Below are 6,768 nucleotides of genomic sequence, written 5' to 3'. Positions count from 1 at the left end.
GTGAAATTACCAAAATGCCCCTGGGGCTAAAACGACTGAAAATGACTCAGATGCGATTTCAAAAAATGGATTTTTAACAGAGAATCGAAACAAAAGTTTATTTAAACCAACTTGAAAGACTCAGAGGCAATTTTTAAGATTTGAACAGAGTTTTGACACTTGAAAAGACTAAAATGCCCCTAGGGGCAAATCTGACCCAAAATGACTTCAAATGCAATTTTTTTGAGATGGATTTTGACATAGAATGAAACAGAGACTTATTCAAACTCCTTGAAAGGACTTAAACAAATTTCCAAATACTGAAAGAAATTTTGACATAGGAAATGACCAAAACACCCCTGCATGTGAATTTTGCAAAAACATTGCAGAGAAAGATGTAATTGATCAGAGCCAGTTCAAATGGCTTGTAATGCAAGAAAAAAAGAATTGATCAAATATTTTTAGGTCCAAAATTAGGGTATAACAGCTGCCCCTATTTAAGTGTCTTTGTCCGGAGAGTCAAGAGACGAAGTCTTAGAGTCGACGGGACAAAGATACTTAAATATTAACATTTGCACTGCTTTTGGACATAAAAATACGTTTTCAGATTTTCAAGAACATGAATGCCATGCAGTACTTTGATTATGAATGCAAGACAAACAAACTGGAGTCTATGGAGCCTGTCATGTCACTGGGGATTCAGGTGGACATTAACAGGGTAGACGAACCAGGGAGTAGAAAATAAGGTACAAGTTGTTCTTTGGGTCAAACTAGCCACTTGACCAAGGGATACAAAACAAGAGATAGGTGCAAGTTGTTCTTGGGATCGAACTTGGCACTTGACCGGAAACATAGACATATAGGCAGATACAAGCTGTTCTTTGGATCGAACTTGACACTTGGTTGAAGATACAAACAGATAGGCAGACACAAACTGTTCTTGGGATTGAACTGGCCGTTTGGCTGGAGATATAGACAAAAAGGTAGATACAAACGGTTCTTTGGATCGAACTGGCTGTTTGGCAGGAGACATAGACAAAAGGGTAGATACAAACGGTTCTTTGGATCGAACTCGCTTGTTGGATTATCACCACGTCATGTGGGAAGGTGCAAACTGTTCTTTTAGATCGAACTTGCCATTTGACCAATAACAAAGCATGAGCTGGGTACAAACTGTTCTTCAGATCGAACTTGTCGTTTGTCCGGAGGTATAGGTATATAAGCAGGTACAAGTGGTTCTTTTTGGATCGAACCTGGCACTTGACCAGTAACAAGATATGTTGGAAGTCTGGTTTAACAAGATACCAATTGAGGGTAAATTGTCGTTGACTTGATTTGGAAGTAGACATGACCATTTTTGTTGGCCCAAGAGCAAATTGAGAATAAATTGACATTGATTTGAATTGGATTGAAAGTTGACATTGAAAGAGAGGTTGAAAATTGAGATTGAGCAGAGACATAGACATAGACATTGGATTGAGAGTTGAAATTGAAAGAGACATTGGAAATTGGAATTGGATTGAGACATAGACACTGACATTGGATTGAGAGTTGAAATTGAAAGAGACATTGGAAATTGGAATTGGATTGAGACATAGACACTGACATTGGATTGGAGGATTGCATTTGACATTGAATTGGATATTGGAATTGAATTGAAAGTTGAAATTGACATTGACATTGGATGTTGACATTGACATTTGATATTGACATTGAGATTGCTTCGAATTTGACATTTGAAATTGAAAGTTGAAATTGGATTGAATTTGACAATTGAAATTGGAATTTGAGAGTTGAGATTGCATCGAATTTGACAGTTGAAATTGAAATTGACAGTTGGAATTGAAATTGAAATTGAAGTTGAAGTTGAGTTTGACAATTGAAATTTGGATTGGAATTGCAATTGAAATTGGTTTGAAATTGGGAGTTAGATTGAACTTGACAGTTGAGATTTGGATATGCAACATGTATGTATGGTATAACAAGATTATTGGATGTATGAGCACATAAAATGCATGATTATGCATGTATGAATACTTGAAATGCATGATTGGGGTTTGTAATTTGACAAGAAAGTTTCGCAGAGATAGACAGAACATTTGGAAGATTGGGCACGCAGTGGCTCGTGCTGCAACATATTCACAGGGGAGAACCTCTTTGGAGAGACCGTCGTTGAGAGACGTATCGAAACCATGGCTGAGGGCAATATAAACTTGTAGAGGAGGGGAACCTTGGAAGATTCTTGGATACAGGTCGCCGTTGCCAGGCGTGTCAGTGCTGGGTAAACATTGGATGTTCGCATCTGTGGTCAATGCTTTTATATTCTTTTCATTTTCAAACCCCGTTTTTGCCTGAACCGCCCTTTCGGGTTTTCGATTCACCGGCGAGTAAAGTTCTTTTCATTGCCCCATTTTTGCCTGAATTGCCTTTATAGGTTGTCAATCAGTGGGGTGCTCATTTTTGCCTAAGCCGCCCTTTCGGGTTTTCAACTTAGCGAGCTTTTTATTTGCATTTTTTCAATTTTTTCATTTTCATTCTGTTTTTTCATTCTTGCCATTGACCACAGATCATCTTGGGGAGTAACCTGCTTGTAACATGTATTGAAATAGACATTGACATTCATTTATTCATGCATGTTTCACTGAAATGTACCTTATTGCCCAGGTTTGCTTTCAAAATAGACAGAAAAAGATTTTTCAATTTTCAAAAATGTTTGTTTCAGATATTGACATTATCAAAATGGAAAGAAAATGTTTTGTATATAGCTTTGAAAGTAGAAAGAAAAGTAGAGTTTCAAACAATAGCACAGGCTCAAATTGATGTAGAAGAGTGAAAATCAGCCAAAAGCATGACTTCACGGATTTACAAAGCTTGGAAAATGGTAATTTTATTGGTTGGTGATACATTGAACACGATGACCGCTACATTTCATAGAAATTTTGAATTCACAAGTACAGAAGCCTCTGATGAAGACGATCATTGACAGTTGTAGATGCCCCAAGGGTGATGGTGATTTGCCAGATATAGTTACTTGTCTTTCATTGTCAACCTCCTTTTTGCATGAACCGCCCTTTCGGGTTTTCGGCTCATCGAGGCGCTCATTCTTGCCTGAGTTGCGTACAATCTCAGCGAGCTTTTTCATATTCATTTTTTTGTCCCTAACTTTTGCCTGGATCGCCCTTTCGGGTTTTCGATCCACCGGGAAGCGCATTTTTGCCTAGGCCGCCCTTTCGGGTTTTCGACCTACCGCGCTGTTCTTTTCTTTTTAGACAAAGTATTTCTTGACTATATCGGCATTAACAGGGTTTGGGAGTTCAACACCATCCATGTGTGTAAGAATCAAGGCGCCACCAGAGAAAGCCTTCTTGACAACATAAGGACCTTCATAGTTAGGTGTCCACTTGCCCCTTGGGTCGGGTTGCTGACTTATTCTTCTTTTCAATACCAGTTCGCCTTCCTTGAACTCTCGAGGTCGGACTTTCTTGTCAAAAGCATTCTTCATTCGCACTTGGTACAACTGTCCATGAGCCATAGCATCCATAAGTTTCTCTTCAATCAAATTCAATTGATCGTACCGACTTTGACACCATTCAGCCTCAGTTAATTTTGCTTCCATGATTACTCGAAGAGATGGAATCTCCACTTCCAGAGGAAGAACTGCTTCCATACCATACACAAGAGAGAAAGGAGTTGCCCCGGTTGAACTGCGCACCGTAGTACGGTAACCATGCAAGGCAAAAGGTAGCATTTCATGCCAGTCTTTGTAAGTAGTGACCATCTTCTGCACAATCTTCTTGATGTTCTTGTTAGCAGCCTCAACTGCACCATTCATCTGAGGTCTGTAAGGAGAAGAGTTGTGATGTTCAATCTTGAATTCTTCACATAAAGCTTGCATCATACTATTGTTCAGATTGGAACCATTGTCAGTGATGATTTTGTTGGGAACACCATATCGACAGATGATGTTATTCTTGATAAACTTGACAACCACTTGCTTGGTCACATTTGCATAGGAAGCAGCTTCAACCCACTTGGTGAAATAGTCAATTGCCACTAGAATGAAACGATGTCCATTGGAAGCCTTTGGCTCAATTCTTCCGATCATACCAATGCCCCACATAGAGAAAGGCCATGGGGAAGTTATAACATTGAGAGCATGTGGAGGCACATGAATCTTATCAGCATAGATTTGACACTTGTGGCATCTCTTAGCATGTTTATGGCAGTCACGCTCCATAGTTATCCAGTAATAGCCGGCTCTTAACAATTTCCTTGACATGGTGTGGCCCGAAGCATGGGTCCCAAAAGTACCGTCATGTACATCATGCATCAACTTCTCAGCTTTTTGTTTGTCAACACATCTCAGCAAGACCATGTCATAGTTCCTCTTGTATAGGATTTCTCCGTCCAGAAGGAATCTGCTAGCCCATCTTCTCAAAGTCTTTTTATCCCTGTTGGAAGCACCAGGTGGATATTCACGATTCTGCAAGAATTGTTTGATGTTGTAATACCAAGGCTTTTTATCATTCACATCTCTATCAGCTTGATCTGGCATATTTTCAATAGTAAACACATGAGCGGGTCTATCAAGACGCTGCACCTTGATCACAGGCACATCGTTCCAGTGATTCACACGGAACATGGAGGACAAAGTAGCGAGAGCATCAGCCATCTGATTTTCATCCCGAGGGATATGGTGCAGCTCGACCTTGGTAAAGTATGTCAACAGACGTCTTGCATAGTCACGGTATGGGATCAGCTTCTCATGATGAGTCTCCCATTCACCCTTTATCTGATTAATAACAAGTGCAGAATCTCCATAGATGTCAAGGTGTTTGATTCTCAGGTCAAGGGCTTCTTCAATGCCCAAGATGCATGCTTCATATTCAGCTATATTGTTTGTGCATTCAAAAGTTATTCGAGCAGTGAAAGGAATGTGGTGCCCCTGTGGAGTCACAATGATGGCTCCAATTCCTTTACCATAAGCATTAACAGCACCATCAAACACCAATCCCCACTTGCTATTGGGATCCGGCCCTTCATTGATCAATGGTTCTTCACAGTCTTTCGCTTTCAGATACATAATCTCTTCATCAGGGAAATCAAACTTAATTGGCTGGTAATCATCAAGAGGTTGACAAGCAAGATGCTCAGCAAGGACACTTCCTTTGATTGCTTTCTGAGCTTTGTACACAATATCGTATTCAGACAACAACATTTGCCAACGCGCAATCTTTCCAGTAACAACAGGCTTTTCAAAGATGTACTTGATTGGATCCATTCGGGATATCAACCAAGTTGTATGATTCACCATATAATGACGCATGCGTTTGGCAGCCCAAGCTAAAGCACAACAAGTCTTTTCAAGCATTGTATACCGAGTCTCGCAGTCGGTGAACTTCTTGCTCATATAGTAGATAGCATGCTCTTTCTTACCAGTCTCGTCTTGCTGACCGAGAACACAGCCCACTGAATCATCTAACACTGACAGATACATAATCAAAGGCCTTCCTTCCACCGGCGGGACAAGGATAGGTGGCTCCAACAGGTATTCTTTAATGCTATCAAAAGCTTCCTGACATTCATCATTCCATACAACAGGCTGATTCTTTCTGAGTAATTTGAAAATTGGACCACAAGTAGTAGTCATGTGAGATATGAATCTTGAAATATAATTCAGACGTCCGAGGAAACCTCTGACTTGCTTCTCAGTTTGAGGGGCCGGCATCTCTCTGATGGCTCGAACTTTGTCGGGGTCAACTTCAATGCCTCTTTGACTGACAATGAAGCCTAGCAACTTTCCAGATCGTACACCGAATGTGCATTTGTTAGGATTCAACCGCAGCTTGTACTTTCTCAATCTTTCAAACATCTTTTTCAAATACACAACATGCTGCTCTTCGTCACTTGACTTCACAATCATATCATCAACATATACTTCAATCTCTTTGTGAATCATATCATGAAACAGAGTGGTCATACCCCTTTGGTAGGTAGCACCAGCATTTATCAAGCCAAACGGCATCACTTTATAACAGAACGTTCCCCATGGAGTGATGAAGGACGTCTTTTCTCTATCTTCAGGAGACATTCGTATCTGATTATAGCCAGAAAAACCATCCATGAAAGAGAACACTTTGGATTGAGCAGTACTGTCAACAAGCACATCAATATGAGGCAATGGGAAGTTATCTTTTGGACTGGCTTTATTCAGATCTCTGTAATCAACACACATTCGCACTTTCCCATCTTTCTTTGGTACTGGTACGATGTTGGCAATCCACTCAGGGTATTCAGCTGTCATGAGGAAACCCGCATCAATTTGCTTTTGCACCTCAGCCTTGATCTTAAGAGCCATGTCTGGACGAGACCTTCTCAATTTCTGTTTGACAGGAGGACATTCAGGTCTTGTCGGAATCCGATGTTCCACAATCTTGGGATCTAGACCCGGCATATCTTCATAGGACCATGCAAAGACATCTGGATAATCATGGAGAAGCTGAATGATCTTATTTTTCACTTCTGGCTCAAGTGCAGCACCGATCTTGATCTCTCGCTTGTTCTCTTCAGTGCCCAGGTTGATGAGTTCAATCTCTTCCTGGTGAGGCTGAATGGCTCTTCTTTCTTGCTCAAGCAGTCGAGTGATCTCGTACGGTATCTCTTCATTATCTTCCTCATCTTCAGCTTCATATACAGGGAATTCAAAATTTGGAGGAACCATAGGGTCACTGTGTTCAACGGGTTTATTATGGTCCAATCTGCATAATATGATTGGGATGATTTTAGAAA

Source organism: Medicago sativa, chromosome 3 (assembly GCF_051527215.1).
Source record: "Medicago sativa cultivar Bolivia chromosome 3, Bolivia_mono, whole genome shotgun sequence".
NCBI lineage: Eukaryota > Viridiplantae > Streptophyta > Magnoliopsida > Fabales > Fabaceae > Medicago > Medicago sativa.
The sequence above is the reverse complement of the archived record's forward strand: the minus strand, read 5'-3'. Positions refer to the sequence as shown.